Genomic DNA, 27,566 nt, shown 5'->3' on the forward strand with positions numbered 1-27,566 from the left:
AAAAAAAAAAAAAAAAAAAAAAAAAAAAATACAAAAAACAAAAAAAACGTACTATTGCTGCTGTTGCTGCTGTTGATGATAAAGTTTTTGCTGCCAAACGCAAATTAAATGGTCGAAAGGGAGATTATCTGTTACTCACTATCTCAACGCACTACTAGGAATCAACATAAATGTTTGTCGTGTTGTGTACTTTTTTTCTGTTTTCCTCCTCTCTTTTCTACTTTTGCCACTCTGATGAAGTTTTAAGTTGTAGTTGGATTTTAACCCTTTTTTTTTTTTTTTTTGCTTTTCTGTTTGTCTTTCTGTTTCTGTTTCTCTAGGATTTTAATAACCTTCAGCTGACGGTTTCTCTATAAAAAAAAAAAAATAAAAAAAAAAATAAAAAAAAACGACAAAAAGAAAAGAAAAACAGAAGCAATCTTTTTTTTCTTTTTTCTTGTACTTTTCTCTCTCCTTTCAGTTTTTATTTATTTATTTATTTAGTTTGTTTTGTTTTGTTTTTTTGGCGTCTTTTTTAAGGAACCGTAGAATGAAGCCCTTCCTTTTTCGAAAGCTTTAAGCGATCTTTCTTAAGTCTGATGTAACTGCTGCTTTATGTTTATTACGTCACGGCACACATTCAAATTGTATATTCGATGTTATTTGTTATTGCTATTGGTATTGTTGTCGTTGTTTTGCCTATAATTTTTGCAAATCATAATAACTTAAAATCTGAGTAGCAAGTAAAGGTTGTGTCATTTGCAAATTAAGGTAGGCAAGGGTTCTTTTCGTTTATAGTATCAGAAAAGAAAAAATAAAAATCAACAAAAACAATAAAAACAACGACAATATAATTATAATCAAGCTGTGCTGGCATCCGTTAAATCCAACGCCAGTTTGAACCGAATTTCCTATACCCGCTATAGACAAGATCGCATTTGCTTTACTTTAGATGCTTTATATTACGAATTTGGCATATCTCTCTGTCTCTCTCCATCTCTCTCTCTCTCTCTCTCTCTCTCTCTCTCTCTCTCTCTCGGTGTATGTAATTTAAAATGCGCCGATAATCAAAGTTGATTTGCACGGACTTGCCACACATAGCGGATGCAATCAATTTTCATTCGCCTACGTGTACATGACATAAGTTACAATTTCATACGAAATCGTATTCGTTCATACGAAATCGGTTTTCGTCCCTAAAGCTATTATACTATTATTTATATGGTCTATAAATACCACTGTTTACTATTAATAAATAATAAAAAAAAATTAATAATAAAAAGAGCTTCACATCGAATATTGGCTCGGGGAAAAGCTATACTAAATGATTTTTGCTTACTAGCATATGCATCGAGCACCGTTAATTAGATCGCATCATATTGCCATGCCTTCATTCTATAATCTTCATGAACATGGATTTGTATTTCGTTACTCGTGCTGTCGTTTATGTAGAACTCTCGTGACGATGTAAGTCTGACGCCACGAACTAATTCGAAAATCACATGGTTCAGTTGTTCGCCCAAAAATCCGGGCCGCTAATAGTAGTCACTCTACGCTTAAATAAAACTCATCTCTGAATAAAAGAAAAAATTAAAAAAGAAAGAAAAAAAAAAAGAAACTCAAATACCTTTTCCCCGAATTATTATATGAATTTTTGTTTTCAAATACCTGCATCTATTTAAGTATCTTAAATCGACTACATAAGAAGCTTCCGGTTGCGTTAACATTTTGCATTTCTTTTTTATTTAAAAATTGGAAAGCAGTTTCCTCTTAACATATTAAAGAAAAATCGGAGAGAAAATTGAAGCAAAGTGTTTTCTTCTTATTTGATGTGATATGTGTGCGTTTGTGTGTGTGTGTGTGTGTGTGTGTGTGTGTATTGTTTACGTGGCTAAAATGCTTTCTTTCGTAATCTTCATGACCTCTTGCCTGATATTTGCTGAAAGTTAACATTCACAAGAATAGTCGATCAGTAAGGGGCAGGGATATGATAAACCTGCAATGGATACGATTGATACGTATATGTTGACAGATTATTTATACCAACTTCTTAATATTACTTTCAGTACTTGCACTTCTGCATCTTAAAGTATGAATGCATTTTTTTCTTTTTTTTTCTTTGCGCTTTAAAGATGTAAAATGTTAATCGAAGGCAATATTTGACGCCAAATGCAGATTATCGCCTGAGAATTTTGCATAAAATATATGAAAACGCGATATGCTAACAATGATAGCCAATATAACCAATAATCAATCTGACTAATATCGATACGCAGGTGTTATCGCTAACAGAAAGATGCAGTTATTGTTAGCAAATGCCAAACCTTGCACGATGTCTGTCAATATTTCATGTTGTTCCGATTATTCGCTTACTTGTGAAAGCGGCTTTCGCGCCGCTAATTTGATTATCTTGAAAAGAACTCAAAATCCGGACATTGTTGTTAAGCATTGTTGTTTGATAAGGAAAAAATCGGCCCGAAAATTCAGTATTCGCATAAAAAGTTTCATACGGGAACGCTTGATCGTCGAAAACAACAATTTGTTGATGGTTTGCTGAGTTCAAATGAGTTCGAACCGAGAAGGGAACGATGATGTCGAGGGCATTGAAAAACAAAGTTGCAAGAGCTATATATATTACACAAAATATGTAATGTTTGAAGAAATAATGTTTCGTTAGGAGATGGACATTATTGAAGGAAACGTATTCGACAAGTGCAATCTTATAATCGGAGGATTTATCCTAATTGGTTTATAATACTCAAGGTATACATACATACCATAATAAAGGCTCATGAAATGTAAAGATGTGAAATGAATATGAATACGATTGTAATATTGTAATCAAATTTGTCATTTCTTAGCAAGTGTGTTATGTACATTTGTCAGCGTTGATATTATGTCCGTCCATCGGTCATACAATTATTTGCATTATAATTATATTGACTGAGATGTGCTTAAAAGCTGGAAACTGTAAAGGGGATGTTGTTGTTGTTGTTGTTGTTTCTAAAAACATCCAAGCGGCCGGTTTTATATTTTGGAACACGTTTAAGCGGCAACGCAATGTTAAGAATAGTTGCAATTTTATGCAAATAATAATAAAGAAATTCAAGCATTCTCATACTTATATATGATGCTATCCTATATATGGAAAGTTACAGAGATTATAATGAACTTGACATGCCGTCTTCATTTTTTTCGCTGAATGCAACGATCAGGCGCATACACTGCTTGCCTGCTTTAACATTATCATTTATTCTAAGTACATACACGCATAAGTGTATAAGTAAATACCGATCTTTGGCTCTACGTTTAGTTCATCTTCGATTTCCTGAATGAAAAGGAATGAAAGGGAAACAAACAGCAGTCTTAATGTAGGTTTGTAGGTTGGGTAATCATTATCATATTGCTTGGTAAGGCTGATAATGATGATTACAATAATAATGATCATCATGATGATGATGATGATGATGATGATGATGATGATGATGATGAATTTTGGTTCTTTTTTGATTTTTGTTTCTGTGCAATCATTGTTTTCACATGATCACTTTCGGTTTTGCGTTTTTTTTAGTTTTTTGTTTATTTATTTTCTGTCTCCCTGGAAGGTCTGTTATTTCAGCCACTTGTGCAAGGTTGGGATTTCTTCTTTTATGAAATTTTTTTTTTTTTCTTTTTTGTATTGTATTTTTCTTGTTTCTTGCTCCTTCTATATTTGAAATAAGGATGTAAAGATTTATGTTAACTGATAATATTTGACACAAAACATTTATTATAAAATGTCTGACAGTTCACTTGTCATGTCATGATGCTGTGCATGTACAGAATCTATAGCAGCTTTCCTTTACTTTTGTTTTATTATTATTTTATTTTTTTTTTCTTTTAGTTTCAAGTTAAGTAATAAAACAGAGAGTGTGAAATGTTCGACATATGTTGTCGTTTGAAAAAAAAAAAAAATAATATATATATATATATATATATACGCTTCCAAAAAATAAAACAAACGACTGGTCATAATATTGAAGAAACGTTTCATTATTACGGATTTCACAATAAAATACATTTCCGTAGAGATCTGAAATCACGCTTACTTTCTGAAAACTATAATAATTTAATTAATGCGATATTTAAAAGTTTTTAATAAACACAACGCAATCTTTCGAATTATTTAAGTACTTTGGCAACATTTTTTTTTATACCCTACACCACTTGTGTTGCAAGAGTAGATAAAGCTTGCGCGGATGTAGACAAAGCGCCCAAAGCGACATACGACAGATCGACTTTTTTTATAATACAAAACGATTTGGAAAGCGACTCTCTCCGTCCCTCTGCCCATCTGCCCGTCTGATTTTTTATGTTCAACCTTAAAATCGCATCTTTTTTTCATATATATTGATAAAATTTGATATATCGACTTGCCTTGACCTAAGGACTTTTTGCGACCATTTCTCTTATGGCATCTTACTATCTAAATTCGTTGTATGACTAACTGTACAATACGAAGTGATATAGGGTATTTAATGGTGGACGGTGGTCCATTATAATGTTTTCACTTCTCCTTTCTTTTCTGTGTTTTCTTTTTAAATATATTTATTTATTTATTTGATTGACGATATTGCAGCCATAAAATTAATTGTTTTAAACCATACAAATATGAGTGGGATAGTTATACACTCATAAAAGTAAATAAAGAATATATTAATAATAGTCCAAGTGCAATAAATTGCTATATTAGTGGATTAACTTTTGTGTAATCAATGAAATGATTGTAGCGGCTTAAGAAAAGTTACAGTAATAGCTAACTTTCGCTTTGTATGGCAGCTTTCTTAGTAACCATAGCATAACACCTTGGACTAGTTAAATATAAATCAAGTTACAATGCACGCTACAATTTAGTGTGACTGGAATATGATTTATATTAAACATGATAGCGAAACATATATATATATATATATATATATATATATATATGAAATCAATATGGACCTGAAAATGAAAAATATATAATAAGTTTCACAGATTAACAGAGTAGCCTACTTTCGTCTTTTATGGATAACTGATCTGTTTTTTTTTTTATTCAGACAAAAAATGAGGCCTTGTCGGCCATGATTAGACTACTTTGAATAGCAGAGCAAAAAATCGGTTTAAAAGAATTACCAATAGAACGGCAATTGAAACATTTTAGTTGAGAGGGCATTGCATGATGCGATCGGTATAGATCCTCGATTAAATGGTTTCATCTTCGCTGAGTATTTGCATGCCATTCTTCATTATGAATCCGCGTACCCTATGTATTGGCAATCAATGCTTTAAGTGGTTTTACCAGAAGTTTTCTTTTTACAAGATGATGAAGAAAAGATAATGAATTTTTGAAAATTGTTGCATATAACCGATAAAGGTGAACAGAGTGCAGGTGAAACTATAAGCGATTACATGAAGAATTGAAAGACTTATTAACTGTCCTATGAAGCTTGTTATATAGGATGATCCATTCAATAAACCGTCACTCATCAATTTTTGTGTTCACACGGTTTGTCTCACATTTCACGAATAAAAGCTTCAAAGAGTAGGCATCGTTTTGTAGAATGGTGCGGTAAAGTCATTGTGACACTTTAAAAGTTTCTTAAAATAATAATAACTTAAAAGCCTTTTAAAACTTAAACTAATATAATTATTTCATATTAGACGAAACGACTCATAACGATTGCTCGGCTGTAAATGCTATTAAATTCATCTGTTAATACGATATACGATATACGATATTTATATAAATTGTAGTTTAAAAAAATGTTGAAAATCAGTCTGGATAATCAAAAAGTAAAATTTCAGGAGATAGCACAGCCCGTAAGGATATCGAACAGTTGTGTATTTGCCATTTCGCATAAAAAATTTGGTCATAACATAGTCGGGGCCGGCTTTTGACTGCCGACGTCGAATCCGTATTCGACTCCATTCGACTGCTGTCAATTCGAATGAAGTTTTTTTGTCGAGACAAAAGCAGTGTTATATTTGGAATATCATTAATGTGTTCGAAGAAGAAGGCGAATAATTGCTTACGCTAAGTTACGAGATATTCCTTAATAACCTTTGAACATCTTCTTTTAATATTTCCCAAGCAGTTTTTGCTAAATTTGTGTTTCGTATGTGGCCAAAAGATGAAAGTATCGAAAATAATTATTTTCTCCTCCCAGCATTTGAGAAGTTCCGTTATGAATAGGATTATTCAGTCTTTAGGTTCATTAATTGTCTTAAATGTGTAGATTTCGTGAGGATATTTTGTCTTGCTTTCCCTTTCAATACACTATTCGAGTGAATTTTCATTCGGCAGTGACAGAAATTGTGTGTATTGTACGTAGCTGTAAATTCGTTATTTGGCCGGTGGACTCGACGTCGACATTTATAAGCCGGTCCCTCTTTTCTAAATGGGTATTACGCCTACTTACAGTGGCAATTAATTTACATACGGCATAGGGGCAAAGCGCGCCCATTAAGAAGAGTTGATTTGATAGAATTCAAAGAACCCAAGAAAGAAGATATATTTTAAAGCTTTACAAAGTTTTCTATACCAAAGCTGAAAAGCTGGAAATTGGTTGAGATTTATGAAAATAAAGTTCCTAAAGCAACATTCCAAAGGGACAGTGAAGGTTATCTCGAAGGTTATCGAATCGATAGTATCGTCTATTAAGTTAATAAAGACGGAAGCACTAAGAGTAAGTCTACATTTCGCAAGTGACGGTAGGGTTAACAAGAGTAATATATTTTTAAAGGGAGGCAACGAGATAAACGGATCGGAATCGAAATTTCTAAGGGCGATAAGAAGGAATTGCTTTTAAATGGTTTCAACAGAAACTATATGGCACTTGTAGAAAGGTGAGCACGCAACAGTCGCGTATCCAAGTATTTGGTCGCACTAAGCTCATATGTAGACATTTTGTAATGTAAGGGTCATCAAGCCCTTTGGACTGCCATTTAATAAAACCTAGCGCTGACCTAGCTTCATTTAAGGAGAGCTCACTATGCAGATTAAAACGTAATCTTTGATCAAATATAACTTGTAAGTTCATGAACGAATCTGCGCTTTCCAATTTTCATGAATCGATGAAGCATTCAGTAGTGCATGGATTCCTCCTTGAGAATGGTATGTTACGAAGAGCAAGAACTAATCCATGTCACGATCAAAGGCCTGGAGTTTGAAGCTCAGTAATTTGTAGCTAATTTGCAGATTAATGTAGGCTGTAATGTAATGTATGGTGAATTTTGACAGCAGATTGAATTATGATTTATCGATTAATCAATCCATCTTAATATAAAACTTGGAGTAAGATATAAGAAACTTTGTGTATCTTAATTGTAGATAACTGTTGGATAGGCAGCGACAACTTATTTATTATTGAAAGCAGAGCGTTTCCATTGTGCGCAAGCGTGGTTGTTACTTTGCTGCTACGTTGCACTTATAACATGAGTTATTCCTTATTTAGTCTCTGTTGGAGTGCGTTTTTTTTTTTTTTTTTTTTTTTTTTTTTCAGCGATATCGTGACAGTATCAGATGCATCAATTTTTTTTTTTCTTATTTATGTTTTTCAAATTTCAACATAATCAGGAAAGGGTTAAATGCATACATTCGTTTAATGAATACGTGACTTAGGAATATAAAATATAAAAACCAAGAAAGCAAGAAAGACGAGAAAACGGAGAGTAAAATTATGGTGGCCTGAGCAAAATGAAAATTACTTTTGAGAATATTATGAAAATAAAAACCATTATAAAAGTAAATTATAGGCGGCATTTAAAAGCCCCCAAAACCAAGAGGAAAGAGACCAAATGAAGGAATTCCGCTTCAAGTGTACAAGTGTATAAAGGAATTTCATCAGATTCTACAGTGTAAAGTGCTTTGTGACATTGGGTTTTTTTTTTTTGTTCAGTGTGCTTCCCTTCTCATATACCAATGAATTTCGAAAATTGAATTAAATTAGGATCGCGCGCCATTCAACAAATAATATATAATTTTGATGGTATTTTTTTATTTTTTTTATTTTTTATTTTTTTTTTGTTATATCTTCGATGCATGTTTTTATCGTAATATATAGTGAGTAAAACAAAAAAACAGTAGCTCGCAAATTACTTACAATTAAAAATATTAAAATGAATTTAATTGAAAGGCGGGGTTCATAAACGCATACACACACAACGCACACACACATGAGCGCGAGCGTTTTTTGGTTTTCGTAAATTTTCTGCTACCTCGCGTATTAAGCTATAATTACATGACACAGTTAAACAACTCGAATTAATTGTAAAAAATTAAACGCAAAAAAAGGCGATTAAAGATGTAATAAATCAAAATGAAATATCAGAAAACATATTAGATTAGGGTATTCTTGGCATTTTATGCCGTAGTTGATAGGCCTCAATTAGGAAACCTCCGTCATTTTTTCTATTTAAATTCCTTAGTTTAGGTTTTGAGGGTAAACAGGCAAAGATATATATTGCAATGTGCAAACATTTGCATTTGATTGAAGGTACTTTCCTATACTAATGGATGAATGCACGATATTTAGTACAATTTTTTTTCTTTTTCCTTTTGGATGAAACCCCAAACGATAGTTGGCCTACAAAAAATTCCATTTCAAGCTGTCTTTTCATGTGCTTTATAATTAAACCAATACCTGCGAAGCGAGATTCATTCATACCAACATCCTTTTTATCCAATCTTGCAATTAAACAAAAGGAAAACATTGTAAACTATACGGACGTTTTAATTGCATTTATCGTTGTTTGCTTCTGCTTGTGAATTATAATTTCATACACTTCTTCTGTAACCGTAAGTTTCGATTTAAAAATAATACGGCAAGCTTAACATGCCTATGTAGCAGCTTTTAGTAGTCAAGGCACATTCGCAATATCCAAAGGCTTGCCTTCAATCGACTTTATACTTATGAATTTGTACTTAATTTACATTTTCAAAACTTTTATTCAAATCTTTCTCTTCCTCTTTCTCTTTCTCTCTTTCTCTCTCTCTCTCTCTCTCTCTCTCTCTCTCTCTCTCTTTCTCTTTCTCTTTCTCTCACTTGTTTGTAACATATTAAGCAAGACCGGCACATTTCATCTTAAAACATTTCTGCAAAGCTGAACATTGAATAGGAAGCAGTTTCGAAACATTTGCATAAGACGAAATGGGAAAAGAAGCTTGATGAGTGTGTGATGAGTCATTCGCACTCAAAATGAAAAATTTATGGGATAGGAATTTCCATGCCTAGTGGGTCGATGCTGAAAGAAAGCAACATTTGTCACAATAATGCATGGAAGGGGGCGTGGGCGAGGGCATGATGGATAAAGCTTCAGATATCATCGCAAAGTCAGAATTGACGTCTAACAGGATAAGGCTGTGTTTTAGCGGATTGAAACGGGAACTTGTACGACGGGCTACCACAACTTCGCCAGAGCGATCCCCAACTAATACGCTCACATTTAGAAGATGCGATTGGGGTAAAACGTCCAGCATTAATTAATGAGAAAGATGCCACTTGAAAGATGAGACTTGTGACGCATTCAGCGTACACTTCTTGACCCTCACACGTTCGTTTATCATTTCTCTGCTCCGTTCACAGCACTACCTTAATGATTCGTATTTGACTACATAAGAGGTATATCAAAATCACTTGACTGAGTATTTCCACTACAGATGCTGGAAGTTCTCCAGCGATTACATAGGGTTTGTATCAGACAAATAATAAAGGGATCTCGATAGGAGTTGTGATGACGGAATGCCACGATGTTCCTTTTTCAACCCAATAGTTTAAACGAACCGTTGCTGGTAAAATATTTTGCGTGGATTATTATTATTATTATTATAATAATGAATTAAGTCTTGAAGCACTAGCATTTAAAGCTATCGGATTTATTGAAAACTTTGCTGCACTTGAGATTCAAATCAACGACCATTGGGTTGTTAGCCGAGATCCTTCGCTGATCCTTCGCGGCAAGAAAGATAGATATATGTATATGTATAAATATATAATACATATATATTTTATTTACTTTCTCTTTTTTTGGGTGTAATAATTACTTCTGACATTTGCTTTTTGTTTGCTATAGCCTTGTTGTCCTTATGTCTTACACCACATATTGTTCATCGTACGTTTAATGGGCAACTTTTAGGGACATCTAATGGAAACGCAGAAATACGCACTTAAACCTTTGCAAATTGAATATGTTCTGGATGAACGTGGAGACCTGTTACGCGATAATCCGCAAAGTGTTCGTTTGTCTCTAAATCTGATTTCACTTCCACAAATTATATTTCACTTCCACAAATAAAACCGTCCGGTACAGTAAATGTGTTAATTATTTCCATTATCCTTTTAAATGTTTTCATAATTCTCGTATACATTGTAATGCTTGTACACTTCTTATAATTCGGAAAATTTATTTGTTTTTTTATTTTTCTTTTTTTGGTTTTTAAATGCACGAAAAAGTTTCATTAAATCTCGCCGCAGCAAACAAATTTTTAATAAAATTTAAAATTCTTTTTATTCCATTTTTCATATTTCATGTCTCTACAACTGCACATATCTACACGGCATGTGCGGCATGTTCTTGATCCAGTTATCTCCTGTTAATAACGGTAACGTCAAAAGGATTTATCTACAATTGATGCAATAAATATCACCATATAAATGATGATGATATCGAAAGTTTATATCTTAAAAAACAAAATGAGCAGAGGAAGATTTTGAGCTGCACGGCCAGGTATTATTTATGTAAAATGCTCATAACCATCGTACAGTACTTTTCGTTTAACTAACCTATTAAGAGAATACGTAGTAGAAAGTCACAACAGATTGCAACGACGAGAAAGTATTCGATTCACTTTGCATTCGATGAAACCATTTAACAGAATCATATCTATAAACGCTTTAGATAAGCGATTGAACACCAATTCTTAATTTGTTCTGTTCCTTGTGTTTTTTTTTTTTTTTTTTTTTGGTGAAATCCTTAGAATCTCCTGAGGAGAAAGTGTTTAAGCAAATCACCTATGAAAATATGTTCGCATGTCCGACATGTTGAAACGACTGTATTATGCATGGCTTTGCAGTTGTAAAAAAAAAAAAAAAAAAAAAAAATTGCTTTAATTCTGTTTTAAATAAAATAAAATCAGATATAAAGCAGTTTTCCTTCTGTAATGAATTGAATGCGAAATATTTTGATTTTTAAATCAAATTTAACCGATTAAACTGCCATCCGTTAGGTATTTAAAATTTCTTTAGATTTGTATTCGTTTGCCGGATTAATGAGATTTAAGAACATACGATATTTAATCGCTTCTTGGAAATTGATGCCGAAAGACTAACTTGTCTGCCGCAAAAAACTATTGGAAATTATTCCGTGAATCGATTTTGATGCAAGAAAAGTGAAATCCAAAGATTCACGCATATGCACACAAACATATATATATATATATATATATATGTGTATATATAAATTCTATATATATATATATAAAAAATTCTATAGACATCGTGAGCGATATTAATATATAAAAAATTTCGATTAATATCAATACTGACATTATCATTATATTTATATCGTCACAAAACATATTGATGCTGGCTACTGCCAGCAGAAAAATAACAAAATGGTGAAAGAGAAAAACACAGCAATAACAATATCAACGGCAGCAGCAACATCACTGGCCGCATCAGCAACAGTGCAATCGGTAATAATATTGTATGTCAGGACAAAAATATATAGTTATTTACATTAATATATCGCATGTTTATATACATACATATATATATATATATATATATATATATATGCATTTATATGTTTGTGTATATGTATGTTTGCGTACATTCAGTTAAAATGAAAGCAACACATCAATTGTACATACAATAATGTATGCACGCGTATCGATGGACGGCAAACAAAGTGCAACAGAACGAAAAAGAGAACAAAAATATAATGAAATCTTTATTTCAATATGAATTGCATACAAACACTCACGCAGGACAGACATTGATATTAATGCATCAGTGATTTTGATTGCTGTGAATTTTATTATCGTTCCTTATGTTGTTATTGTTATTACGGATTTTTATACCCACCCTATCCAGTTAATTGACTTACACTAAGCTCATGAAGTCGTTTGTAACATTGAAACAAAACAACAACAACAACAACAACAAAAAACCATTTTATAGTGCACGCGTAAAGCATTTCGTAGAAAATGAAAGTAGAAAATTTTACTCCAATAAATAACGTTTACTATTTCGTTCCTTTCACCTACAGAATTACTCCTCCTACGACTAAAAGAATGAAAAAAAAAAACAAAACCTAAAGCGCAAACTACAGCATATCGTTAAACAGAGATTTAATAAAAACAATTAAGAAAATTGTATCCGATCGTGACGGAATCTTTTATACCCGTCACCGTTATTCCTGTGGCTGTTTTTTCCATTTTCAGAACAAAAGTGGAAATTAATATATGTTGTATTCATATGTGTTGTTTGTTATGCGCAAGAAGGAAGGAACACGAAAAGCAAAGACGTTAACAGTTTTTGTGGTATCCCTTGACCGGTTTAGATCATTTCAGTTTTACGAACGGGAGAATGGTTACCGTAGAACCCACACACCAGATAGGCAGACGGACAAATTTGACATGCTTAGGTGTATTCCGATTTTAAAACGAATTTATATACTTAATGGAGATTTTAAAGGTTGCTTCGGCTTTCGCCGCTTTGACGGCCTTGCAAGAGAGTTACGGGCTCTAGAGAGAGTATCGCCAACAGAATATATCTTAAAATTTATGTATGTTTATCTGTCACGGTTTATGAGTAATGGGCGAAAAACTAATTTTCTATTTCGTTTGTAAAGCAGTTTACGTAATGCTGTACCCGTCTCCTTCCATCGATTTGGCTCATTTTCAACATCATTCTGCGTGCAAGAACTTTCCGCAATCTTCTGCAAAATTTGAAGTCGATCGCTTCATTTTTGGAGCCGCGAGAATATGAACAACAGACATTATACAGCATGGTTATCCTTTGTGTAGCCTCTGCTCCCTTCTGGGCAAACGTTTTAAACAAATGAATATATATCTCTCATCCTTCGGTGATGGTGATGGGTGTAAGAATGTTTATCACATCTTTAAAAATACACGATATGAAAATTCATGATTGCACTGTTCATACGAACCGTTTTCTTATGCACATCTCTCGTGGCGGGGTAGCCAAGTCGTATAGAGCCATTTCTTAAAAAAACTTTTTTATATATCATGTGACCTACTTAACGTGACGTTTTATTTATACATAACTTGTATTTATTTATGTATTTAATATTATGATATTGTTGTTATTGTTTTTGTTGCTCTCGACTCTGAATATTATCGAACCATTAATGTTATTGTCCGCACATATGCTATATGCTATTCTTCGTTCATTGTATGCAAACGTAAGAAAATTGTTAATATTTGTTGTTGCTGTACATAGTTATTGGTCTTTATTTGGCTTAGTCTTTTAATAAAATCATTAGCTGAACGTCAAGAAAAAAAGAAAAAGTGAATTTATTCGCATTAGAATGAATCTTGAGTGCCTATTATTTAGTAATCAATTGACCTCATCGCTTAACCATGCCATGATGCGATGGAAACTACGACAAATAATTTCCAAGGAATTGGCGAACACATAGCGATTATCTTCTTAAAGATTTAATCCGCATCTCTTGACCGGGAAAGCAACACTGATAACACACATCTGAACTTTGAAGTGGATTCGTGTATTGATTGTAAAGATTCGATTTATGAGAAATTGCGCTGCATTTGATGTCAACTTTCAAAACAGATCGATTATCGTCGATCAAATGTAACCGTGTAAAGTGTTGTTTTCCTCAATGTTTACGGTTAACTGGAATGCTGGTCTGACTGCCAGAGGAGTATCAATCATTTGTCGTGGAAATGTCTACTTTCAAGTGCAAACTTATTTTCAAAGTCAATCGCTGTAGAATGAGGCTGCAATATATTTGCCGCAACAACTCGTAGTTGTACGCGTCAGGCACTCCATCAATGCTCGTATATTTTGGGTCAGCGCGACATTGTAAGCGAGGTTTGGCTATCAGTGACTATTGTGCGGAATGCAGAAAAACCAAAGGCAAGTTGTACTCAGCACGTGCTGAATTTTCTAATAATGCTCATCACTAACGTATATATGACGTTTGTGCTTCGAAAAGAGAAATCTAATGCGGTATCTTGATGGTATCCTGGACGACGCACATATCGTATCTACAACGCGTAGTTCGTACTAAGCGCAGTTTCTTTATTTATTTATTTTTTTTATCCACTTTCACGAGATTGTCGCGCTTAACACGTATTTGAAAAGTTTATTAAAGGAAAACTTATTATCTAAAGCTTATCTAAAGAGCTAAAGTTTGAGGGCGTAATTCACCAAAACAAAGAACGATTCACATTAATATCAGATCGAAAGTTTACTTCTAGACAAAGATTTCAATTTGCAACTGTGATATCGGCTGACCAGAAGGGCATGCCTTACACATTATAAACATTTGTTACATGTATTATGTTCTTTATGGTATATGTTACAATTAAAATACGAGTAACAGATATTGATGAGAAATTTGATGCAAACATTTCGCCGAAGCATTTAAACTTTCCGCGCCCGCAAGGTATTAAAGGCAACGAAAAATGCTAGAAAGCAAGCATTTCTACGATTCGTGCTAAGACGCACCATATGTGTTTCATATGCACCACTTGCCGTACAGGGTATATTAAGCTCATACATATGTGTGTAGCATCGAAGAGTAGTTAAGATAGGTCAAACTTGTATTGTATGCTGATCGATTCGAGAATCGGATTTGAAATCAATTTAGACTCATCTCTCTGTCGGTCTTCATCATCATTGTCCATGCGCATATTTGTTCGACAGCGAAGTTGGAAAGATTTAGGATTAGTTGAGAAAATTCGACACCGTGAGGTGTTTTGGATCCAAAAAAACAAACAATATTGAAATCGGATTGGATCTGACCATTTTCTGGTTATTTTCTGTACACCCTAACATACAATTATTCGTACGGTTATTAGTTGGGCTTTTGCATGGCAAATTTTATATATTTCATATTACAAGCTGGTCCATAATAATAACTTGACATAGAAATTAACTCCACAAAGATTGGGCCACGTCGGTCTATTTTATGGAACGGTGCTATGATAATTTTGCTAAATAGGGATAACGTGAGCACACATTTTAAGCGACATTGCATATAAGAGCTCCCATGAATACTATGCGTTTGCATGGACGCTTGGTATCATTTTTGATGTTTTGATGATCACGAGAATGAAGTAATGCAGGAGTGTAATTCAGGTTAGTCACATTTGTTCGACTATAACACTTTTATTTGTTTCTTTTTTTTATTAAGCACCCGCGTTCTTTGACTTAAGCTTATGCTAACTTCTAATGACCTTTCAATGTATTTGTCGTTTGTTTTGACTTGTAATTTATATGAACGTTACTCGCTACACATATTTGGATTGTATCTGAAATCTTGAGTATATTTTCATTCCTCTACGCATCTGTTGTCACTTATTAACCTGTTAAATACTTTATTATAAACAATAGTAAAATAAATGCGAATGAAAAGAAACGCGGCCGATAAATCGCCTTAATACACATCTCAATTCGATTAATAATCCCTAAAAGAGAAAGAAAAGTTCAAATAAATTTGATATATATTTTCAAAAATCAGTTCGCATTTCTAAAGCAAAAAATTCGAAATACAAAACATTCGAATCTGTTAACATCTATCTGGAATTAGAGATATGCAATATTGCAAGTGTAATAAGCTATGTAAGACTGCTCGATAAATATTTGCTTATACTAAAGCATATAACGACACGCTCTAATTGGCCGTCATTCAAAAGCCAATCCTAAAACATAACGTGCGCAGGACATTAAATATATGCGCCAACTTGCTCATTATCAGACAGCAGAACAATTTCGTGTCTTTTTTCACCGAAATTCAGAGATATTTTCTTATACTAGAGGTGAACAACCCTTGAAGAACTTTCGAGAGTTGTGGACGAAAAACTGATTCAAGAGATTTTAACAGACCTCTTCTAAAGTCATCGATGAATCGTCAATACAGCCATGCTCAGAATGAGACATAGCTTGTCTAGTGGCAAACCTTGGATAATACGCTGGATGTGCCGGAACTTTCCAGGGAAGCTATCGAAAGTTTTGTAGTGTGTGTAGTCTTGTATTCTTGGCGATGCCATTTCTATTGATCAATTCCGCTCTTGATTGCGTGCTTTAATCGCAATAGTTGTAGAGGGCAGATAGTGGCCCCAGTGATTTGATTTACGTTTCGCCACCGATTGAAGACTTTATTGTGTATTGTTGTCCCTTCTGTTGTTCTCTAAAACAATAGCTCGTTTTTGATTTTACTTTAGCACCAACTCACAAGCCGTTGCTTTCGCGACTAAGTCATCAAAAGTTTTACACGTAGATGATATATTTTCTTTTAGTTAGCTAGGGGCTGTCATCTTTCACCTATGTAGTGACTATGTTGGCTTGGCTTAGTCACGCCACTCTGCAGGCCTCTATTGCGAAAACGCTAGGCTATATGCCGTTATATATGCTTGATATATATATATATATATATATATATATATAAAGTAGGCGTATGACAATATAATGTATTTAGGCTTTCTGACTTTCGTGCTATGCATGACGAGATCTATAAGAACACACAAAAGCAATGAAATTTTGGACGTGTTCCAGAGATCATTCTTTTCAATTTTTCGACGCGTATGTGAATCTCCGGCATGTCTGCATACCTCGCATACATAGCACTTCTCAGAAGCATTCTATTTTTCTTAATTCTATCCGAAAATACTCGCAAATTGACCGCAGAGTTTTTTTACTTCGATAAACTGTTTCACAGTGTTAGGTTTGCATTATATGAAGACCATCGTAATCGTACGAGATTATTCAGAGAAACGAATTTTCTGATTTATCGCGAATTATGCGGAAAATGGGTTTATTTATTCAGTAAATCTGTAAACCCGTGAAAGAAGTCTACAAGTTTTTGAGTCGATCTAGTTGCGTGTTCTTCTCTTATTCTCGTGTAGGTAAATGAATTCAGAAATTTGAAATCTTTTGCAAAATTTTTCATATGTCGAATTTTTTTCGACCTCATCACGAGATTATATCAGTATTTTGTTATAGGTAAATAACACATCGCTAAATAAATCTTTTCGAATAGTACGAGCCTTCAAACGAAACCTGTCAAAATTGCGTGACACTCCGATCGTTAGTTTACAAGGTAAATTTGTAAGTTTCAAAACACTGTCGATCATTTAATGAACGAATCTGAGATTTTACTTCTTAATAAAAAAAAATACGGCTCATAACCGATGTTGATTTGAAAGGTGTTATGATAACTCTTGTCTGCCAAAAACAATTAATTTAAAGATGGACATGGATGGCGGGCACTTATTCCACGCCGAACCAAAAAAGGTTGTTTTGAAGGATGGCAAGTTGAAGTCGCGTGAGATGTTTACTACGTTGCATCAATACTTTTCCATGAGAAAGCTCGTTTCGCTCGTTTGCTCACTTATGACAACTACACGTTGATGATTCAGAGCGCCGTTGGAAGCCCTTAAGCAACATAAACAAGATTTTTTCATGCAATATGTTACAATGAATGAAAAATAAATTCATCACTGTATTTGTAAGTCAAAACGACAGTAGGCCGAGTGGAGAGCAGTCAGCGATAACCTCCAAAAAGACAAAAAGTATTCTGACTGAAACAACAGTAATTTGTGTCGAACGAATTGTCAGCATGTAATGAAATTTTGCCGTCTATCGATCGAAGGTCGGTGTCAGACCGGGGACTTATTGGGTGATGTAATATATGCTTATATAAAAAGAGGCATAAGTTTATGTATAAACCAGCCTCATAGGTGCTTAGCACTTTACCAGTTCTATTCACACTCTCTAATATTAATAAAATAGTTTGACGTAAGTTGATGCCTGCAAATCTGTTGTTTACCGGCGATAATGCAAAAGTATTATAAGGAAACAATAACAGCATATATCATAACCACTTTCCGTACAATATAATAGCCATAGCGTACATTAATTAATTAATCTTTGAAGCTATAAAAGCATTTACTTAAGTAAATTTGTTGATAAAAAGCGTCTAATTTCGGTTTATAGGAATTGCTTAACTCAAATCAACTCAACTCTTTCATTTGAAAAATAGCATAAGACAGCTTTTAGATGTAATTAAGAAAATTTAAGCGCTGTCTAATTATTTTATATGAAAAATTTCAGAAACTTATACAGAAAACTTTTAGACAGTATTCAAATTTCCTTCTTTTTTTTTTTTTTTTTTACATATGCATTTAGTTTAACTATAACCTCAAAGTACTTAAATGGTGTTGAGTTTTCGATATTCAAGTTCAATAATTAATTACAAAGGAAATTATCCTTGTGTCATCCTAATACAAACGACAGATTTGTTAGCCACCTTTTCGAATGTGTTTATACCTTACCTACATTACCTAATCCAAATATTTGGAAATCGAAAACTACCGGATTTAATTAGACACATCCGTCCGCTGGTCTTTATGAAGAATATTAAGAAATTTGGGTAATCATAAAATTTTCAGTTATCCATTGTTGCGGCAATGATGTATTCTTATTTAATCTCCATAGACTATAAGTCGCGAAGACATGGAGAATACTTGAAAAGAATAATTCCGTTACAATATATGCGCTATAAGGATTATCGGTTCGAATTTTAAAATTTTTTGAAACAATTTTTTTCTTTAAAACTAGAATTGAAATATTTTCAAAAAATGAAAAAAAAATTCTAACATATATGTATTTCCAACCAAGTATACGTTTAAATATTTGCTTTGAAATGATTTCATGAAAGACTTTTCTGAAAATAAAAATCTTTTTGAAAAACATTTGAGAGACAATTTTTTTAATGTTTGAATGGAAATTTTTTCCGATTGTTTACTTCGTCCACCACTTGTGGTATAAGAATATATGAAATTTGTGCGGATATGTGCAACACTCAGATGGACTTGAGTTAGACTCAATTTTTATTTTACCGATAATCTTGTCCGTCCAAATGTGCGTCTATCCATCTGATTTTCTTTACCTATAGATCGAAATTATTACGACATCGAACCAAGGACGAGCGCTAAAAGTGAAGTAAAATTTTAATAACATTTCTCAAAAGTTTTTGCCCTAGTTTCTCAAAAAATCTAAAACACAATCGTAATCGTATATATAAATACAATATTTTAAAATTTTTTCTTTAAATATATCCACTAAGGTTGGAAAATTTTATATTGAAGATTTGAGTGAAAATTTTCAAAATGACAGCTGATACGGTAATAAACTTAATTTTATTTAAATTCAAAAAAAAAAAAAAAATTTAATTCATTTTATTGTAAAGTATTTTTTTAGGAAAGTTATTAATGCGCAAGTTAAGAGGTAACATGAAATTGTGTTTTAAACGTGATCGGAACCATCTTTTTTAAAATTAGTGTAATAATAACAATTTCGTACTAAGCCATTCACTATTAAGCAAACAAGGTTTAGACAGTTTCAAGGGCGATTTTAAATTATATATTATTCCCACTATTTCCCCTTGGATTGCTATCGTTTTGTAGGCAATAAATTTTTAACTTTATATATTAGCATTTAATAAACAGGTAAGCGTATAATAAAACCAGGCAGAATTAATCTGGTCCGTTAGTTTTAACGTGAATAAAAGCTATAATTAACTGTCACCTCTATGGCTAATAAATTCATTATTATATCATTGCAATTATTATCATTTTTTATATAACTTTTTCTTTTTCTTTTTTTTTTTTTTTTTTTTTTGCTCTACATTCGTACTATAAAATGTTGGGAAAAATAATTGGGGTAACTTAAGCTATTGAGAGCGCTTAAAGCAGCCAACACAGACTAAACGAATTTGTTGATCTGCAACAACAAATGTTTAGGTTCTATTTTAACGTATATTATTAAGCACATACACAATAAAACTATCAGCGAATACAAGCGTAGTACTTTCATCGTTACGTTTGCAGCTTGCATACGAGTAGACTTTAGAAGAATATATGCTATGATATTTTCCGTGATGTTCGTGACATCCTGAAATGATTCCTTTGGGAAGTGATCTATTATCAAGATACGTTCAGTTCAGCCTTCTAAATGACACAATTAGGGGGAATATATCTACACTTGACTAGACACAACATTCTGAATTGTTTGCCCAATCCATCCCATGTATAGCATGGAATACTTTAAAATCCTAAACTTCAAGCGCTAAGAGAATGTTAAACTCAACTTTGTAAGGACAATTCTGCGAATATATAAACTACTCAACAAGTCTTATGCATAAATTGAAAAATTTGAAAATTCATCTCACAATAATTTAAAACCGATAGCAGTCATTGACGTTATTAGCTTGGCTGTAATCAAATAAAAATCAATTACCAGAGACTTTTCTCTCTCTTTAAAATCCAACACGCAATTGAATGTTAGGATCTGGAGGCTTTCAAAATTCGACTTTAGTTAGATGTGTGCATTAATCTATTACTTAGTATATTTTTTTTCTGACCTTCCTTCCCCATAAAAACGCTATAAAATTACTAAAGATATCGGAAAAAAAATTAAAAAAAAAAAATAAAAACAAATACTACAAGTGTAGTAAATTAAAATTAAATATTAATGATCTAAGCAACTTACTCAGTCAGGTTGTGTTGTTGACGCTGTCGTTTCATATTTTTTTTTTTTTTTTTTTTTTTGTTTTGTTTTTTTCTTCTGTTTTTTCGATTTGGTTTAGTTTTTGGTTTGATTTTAGTGGTTGTTTGAAAATGTGTTAGATAGCAGCACAGCTTGACCATTGAGATTAATTGTAGATGGTTTTTAACAGATAACCAAGCGGTAAAAAAAAAAAAAAAAAAAAAAAAAACTGGTGTGTGTGGTTTACAAACACATACTTAGACTTACAATTACTTGCTTTTATCCATAAGTACGTGCATACAAAGATTTTTATGAAAAGAAGTTGTCCGTGCTGTGTGTTTGTGTGTATTTTGTTTAGTTGAGTTTTATTATTCAAAGACATGTCAATTATAGGTTTTAGAGTTTTTAGACCAAGTTCACACATAACGCTTCAATGTCATTTCAACAGTCTTTCGAAAAAAAAGGTAACAATAAATAATAATAAATAAATAAATAAATAAATAAGAACACTTTTATACCAACAACACTTTCACAATTCACTTAATCAGCCAGCCAGCCAGCCAGCCAGCTAGCCAGTCATCCAACCAGCCAGCCGGCCAGCGAGTCATTTGAAGTGTTGCTGCTTGGTCTGCTGTACAGTCCACACAAACGCATATACATATCGAAGCATATAGACCACAATAAAACATATCTACACTCATACACAAATACTCAAACACACACACACACACACATATATATATATATATATATATATATACACGCAACACATACACTTGTTCAGCACAGAGACACTAGTGACACAATGTCAGTAACAATATTAGAGTTATAAATCACTTTATGTGCTAGAGTGCGTAATAAGTGTATATATATATATATATATATATATATATATATACAGATATATGCATATATATATACATATGTGTGTGTGCCTGTGCATATGCGCGTGTTTTTGGCAAACATGAAACATAAAAATCACACCATAACTCTGAACATTGCTCATGTCATTTATATGTTGTACCTAGCCTTGAACATCTCATGTCCATGCATGCACAACTTCACTAAGTCTGCATATCTATGGTTACATTTTGTGTGCTGCTGTCACTCTATAGGCTTGATAAACACATTTCTATTCAAAGAGTATTTTATTTTTTTTGTTTTATTTTCTTTTTTTTATATATATATTCTTTTTTTTTTTTTTTGCTATTTTGTCATTTTTGTTATTTTGTAGCTTTATGTTGCGGCCTCCAAGATTTATGACATCCAAGAGTAGAAAAGTTTTTCTTTTTTTATTACATTTCCTTTCTTCTTCTTTTTTTTTTTTGTCGCTTTTTCGGTCGTTTATAACATAGTATTTATTGATGCTGTTATTGGTGTTGCAGTAAAAGCAATGACCAGCAATTTTATTTTAAAAAAGTCTTGCCATGCTGCTGGCTGTTGTTCTATGAACGACTGTTGATGATGAACTGAACCGCCATCAGGATATGAATTATATCAAAGAGTCTCCAGCAGCAGGTTGTCGGTGCAAAATCACTTCTACACACATATATATATATATATATATATATATATAACAAACATATGTATATGTACAAACCCATCGGACATACCACACTAACTCATTTGTATATATATTTTCAGTAAAGAATGCAAGAACAGGAAAAAAACAACAAATAAAACAAACAAAACTTTTATAAACTGCACAAAAAATTAATGCGCACGCGGCCTTAAATCATTTAAACATGGAAAAAAAAAAGCAAAAAAAAGAAACCATTACTTTGCATTGAAGTACAAAGCAAAAAAAAAGGAAGAAAATTTCTGCCTCATTTTTATTTTATGCTTAATATTCCACAGAAAATGAAAAACAGACCGGCTCACCCTCTTAGCCCTCTCACCAAGCAAAGTGAGTACGACAACAGAACAACACGATAAGCGACAAATATCAAACATCAACTGTTTTGTACACTGAATGAAACTGCGAGACCATAAAACACCATAATAACGCAAATGCAGAGCAAACATTGATACACATACACAACGATATTGAAATATAAATACAATTGATATTGGAATCATACATGTGATATATATGTAGCGCGCATCTAAGTGTGCATATATATATATGTATGTTTATATGTATGTATATATGCATATATAGGTGAAATATATATATATATATATATATATATATATATATATATATATGTATATATGTATATATGTATAAAATATATAAATATGTCTATAGAGACATATCCCATACAAACTCACGCAAATTGCATTGTACATATGTACATACATACCAACATATATATATGTCTTGACGCTAGAACCTCATTTATCGCACCAACTCAGTCTCCTTCCTACTACCGTTACCAACACCTACGGCAAATACAGCAACATTTTGATTCGAATAGCAATTGTATTCGTATTTCAGTATTTCAGCGCTTTTCTTCCTTTTGCCTAAACAAAAAAAAAAAAAAAAAAAAAAATAACAATTAACAACAACAAAAAAAAAAAAACCAATAAGAAATTCGATAGAAAAAGCCTCATAGAAACTTTAATAGGAAATCTAAGCTCGCTATGCACCGAAGTAAAAGTATATTCTCTCTTAGAAACTCTGAACGAACAGATCCATAAGTTCAGAAAGAAACTTACAGCTTCTTCGCTTAAGATTTGCGTTAATTAAGTAAAAATTGATAAAATTGTGTTTTCAGTGCGATCCCAAACTCTCTCTCTTTCTCTCTCTCTCTCTCTCTCTCTCTCTCTCTTTCTGTTTCTCTTTCTCTGTAATAGCACACCGATCGATGAACTAAAAATACTAACCCGTTTTTATGGCTTCTTACCTTGTCGCGTTAATTCCCAAAAAGCCATATGTAAGGGAAAAATTTTCTATGTATTTGTGTTGACTTTTCTTTTTTGTCTGTGTTTTTTGGCGGGGTTGCTGTCTTTCTGTTAAATATCCATTTTTTTCTTCCTAATATTTTTTCATCGAAATTTCTGCACACTTTTCATAAACTGAACAAAAGAAAATTTAAAAAAAAAAAATGGGGAAATTTTTCTCTCCGTCTTATATACAAAAAAATGAAAAAAGTTGTTCTAGCACAGAATATAAATGTACATATAAACACAAGAACATACATACATATACGCGCAAGTATTTGTATCTTTCTGCTTGATACTCCAGAAAAAAATAAATAAACAAAAATAAAAATAAAGTGAATCATTGTGTGGGCTGTAAGCCGTCGAGTCTGCCCTTAACGTTTCCCATATTGAATCTTATTAAGCGCGGAATGGCCAAATCAATCAAATCGTGATCGAAAGCAATGTAACAAGTACTCATAATGCATTCACACTCGAGGATGAAATGCTGTTAATGCGATTAGATTTTACTTTCGATTCAATCCGAGCCATATGAGTAATCATTTGCGTGCATAAGAAGCGGAATTTATCATCCGAGAAGCCTACATAAGATCTATCGGAGCTAAAGGTTATAACTCAAGCACTCTATGGAAAAAAAAATATATGCAAGAACCAGATCGTGCGTTGAAAACAAAAAGGATATAGATTTTGATCATTTTGTGCATTTGATCGAGCTTTCGTTTGCACTCAAAGGAAAAGTTTTTTATAAATGAGAATTGACTTCAAACCATTGGTAATGCCATGGGTTGTACGCATTCTGTTGTGTAACTTTAATATATAGCGTATATGGGACGTCTCAAATATACTCTCGTTTAAATTAACTCGCCGAGAAAGTCATACGTACAAATTTATATAGATAGCGTAATATTCGAAATAACCATAAGGAGTAAGGAATTTAAGATTCAAATTTTTCTTACTTTGACTAAGTGCGGATGTATCTACCGGTTAACTTTTCATAACGATAGAATCAGATCTGACTTCAATCAGATCGGATATAACTGTAAATTGCTTTAAGATTTCTCATCGATCAACAATTAACGGGACTAAGAAAGGAAAACTATTTTCTTCTATGAAATTCAGATTGATTCTTCAAGAGTTATGCAGTTAGTGCAAAGACTCTGTAACATTTCAATTGAATATGTGCCTGATCTGCCTTTGATACCTATTTTCAGAAGTCAATCAATCTCTAATGTATTATCTATGGCACATATAATACACAAAGCTTAAACGTCTTGTACGTTAAGCACGCAATGAACGGCAGCAAGTTGTTTGAAACCTTTCACGCGCTGGTTTGCCAAATATATATATATATATATATATATATATATATATATAATCCGAAATGTTCTATTATATCTCATGCAGCTCGAAATATTTTAAAATTTTTTATATTTTCTTCGAAATGATTTCACGTTTCTTTTTTACTTTTTTTGCTATCGTAAGTGAGTAGTGTTCGATTTCAAATCTTATTAAAATAACTTAACTAATTGTACATTTACTAAAGCTCACATTTTTGAGTCAGTTTTTCAATTTTAACAATAGGAAGGAAATAGAATAAACGAAAAATAAAAGAGAAAGAGAAATGAAGAATAGAAACCGCCCAGACGTAAACATACACATATAGGAATAAAGAAAGAAAAAAACAATAAAAACAAAAAAAAAAAGAAAGGCCAAACAAAAATACTCAATCATTTTACCACTTATCTATAAAAAAAAAAAAAAACCTCGAATCCATCATGAGCCCACAACTGGCCATTCAGGCATGAACTGTACGTATGTATAAAAATTAAATATTTCTATACGTAATACTTGCTAAGAGCGTACAAAATCAATGGACGCATACTGTGCGTGTGTGTCCATATATACGTATATAGATAGATATATATCTCCTCTATTAACCACCTCTAATTAAACGCTTCGTGATATGCAGGAATAGGAAAAATGTTGCCAACCAAAGAAATGTTGCGAAAAAAAAAAAACAACAAATATTGAGTGAAAAAAAAACCTGTATTTTATGTACGACTACATATGTTACATATCTAATATATATATATATATATATATATATATATAAAAGCGAATGCACATATTAAATAAAAATATTAGAAGAAGGGTGGTTTTCATACAACTCCAAGTTCACCGGCCTACGCTTGCCTATCATTATTAAGGGTAAATTTCAGTTCAACTACTTGTTAGTTTTGAAACATTTTCTAAAAAATTATTGAAATTCTATTAGTTTGTTGTTATGCCTGATTACTATACAGCACTGTGTAACTCGTAAGCTAACAAGGCTTAAGGGGAAGAGCACTAAATAAATAGTTAAGACCACCACTATGGCGTAATGTGAAGCAAAAAAAAAAAAAAAAAAAACAAAAACAAAAACAAAAGGAAAAGGAAAAGAAAATAGGAAAAAGGAAAAGTTTACATGTGTGGGTTTTTATAATTTTTCTTCTTTTCGTTCTGTTCTTCAAAGACAAGCCGTTGTTTGAAAATTAATCAGCAATATGGCTTCGTATTGAACTGTATTGAACTGCTGCGTTTTAGTTACACTCTCTGCCTTTAGCTCTCTCCGTCTCTTTCTTTTTATTGCAGCTCTCTGAGTTGTTCGCGTTTTTTTTTTTTTTTTCTTTCTATAGTATTTAGGGGAGTATTAGAAATACACTGTCATAACTATATATACATATATATATATATATATATATATATATATATATATAGAAAAAATTATAAAAAATATGCAAAAAAAAAAATAAAATAAAAAAACGAGAAAAAATGCGAACTTAAATAAAAATAGCAGTAAAAAAACTCCGCCCACTTAAGACGCTTGCGCGTTAATTGCAGTAGAAGCGTGTGCAATTTTAGCGGTTTAATAAAAGCCCCCTGTGCTGCGCTACACTCCCTAAGACTTTTAGAAAAGAGGAAAAAAAATAATAATAAATAAATAATATATAAAATTATACATCTACACACAAAACACCTCTCACGGTGCTTAAATACGCTTCTATGTATACTTTATTTTTACATGTAGCCTATGAGGTATATTAAATTCATTTCGCTACTTGTTACACCTCAAAGTGAAGAGGATAAAATCTAGTATTCTTTCTCTCCCTCTCTCTCTCTCTCACTCGCTCTCCCTCCCACTTTACCACAAACCGCCCAAACAATCCGTTAGTGTTTTAGGTAACTTCGCCTAATCAATTCATGCTAATGACTGTATCTGGAACATAAAATTCTGGTTCTTAAATTTCTCGCTTTTAATTTCGCCACAAATTTATAGGAATATCGCAATTACGTCAATTACTTTATTCATTGTATTAATAAATGTATTAATAACGATACCATATATGATAACCAAAACAGCAACAAAAAAGTATCGTTGGCAGTGTCGTTAATATCATAATTTTTTCAATCCATTAGTAAATATGTTATTTCATGTTATGAATACTAAATAATTAGTAAATAATATACGTAAAATTTTTATATGCATAATAAAAAAAAAATAGATAAACCAATAGATAAATGAAAACTTATATATGTACGTATGTATGCACGTACGATGAATAATTCGTTAAAGTAACCTTATATTGGCGGAATGTTATGGACGATCTAAAATGTACTACGGATCGTGGTGATTGAAATTATAATTTCTTCATCTGTTCATCTGTTTTTTTTTTTTTTTTACTCATGTCATCATCAAGTTCAATTTTTAGGGATTAATATTTTCTATTTTTTTGTTCTTTCAAATTGACCGATCATAAATGTTAGGCTTGCAGGTTTCGATGCAAGCCGTTCGCAATTTCTTGCTTGTCTATTGAAAAAAAAAAAATAAATAAAAAAATAATTTTCATTTTTTTTACGTTGTTTTTATTTATTTTTTTTTTTTTT

At 32.3% G+C, this 27,566-nt stretch overlaps 1 long non-coding RNA gene across 1 annotated transcript in view; it reads right to left on the minus strand.

Annotated features, from left to right (window-relative positions):
* LOC119631859 overlaps positions 1-22,196 on the minus strand; it is a 113,281-nt gene extending 91,085 nt beyond the window's left edge. The window contains exon 1 of the long non-coding RNA XR_005246720.1: positions 20,760-22,196. This is a non-coding gene — a long non-coding RNA (uncharacterized LOC119631859). The remainder of the gene's footprint in view (positions 1-20,759) is intronic.
* Between the last annotated feature and the right edge of the window lie 5,370 nt (positions 22,197-27,566).

Source organism: Glossina fuscipes, unplaced genomic scaffold, assembly GCF_014805625.2.
Source record: "Glossina fuscipes isolate IAEA_lab_2018 unplaced genomic scaffold, Yale_Gfus_2 1, whole genome shotgun sequence".
In the NCBI taxonomy this organism is placed as follows: domain Eukaryota; kingdom Metazoa; phylum Arthropoda; class Insecta; order Diptera; family Glossinidae; genus Glossina; species Glossina fuscipes.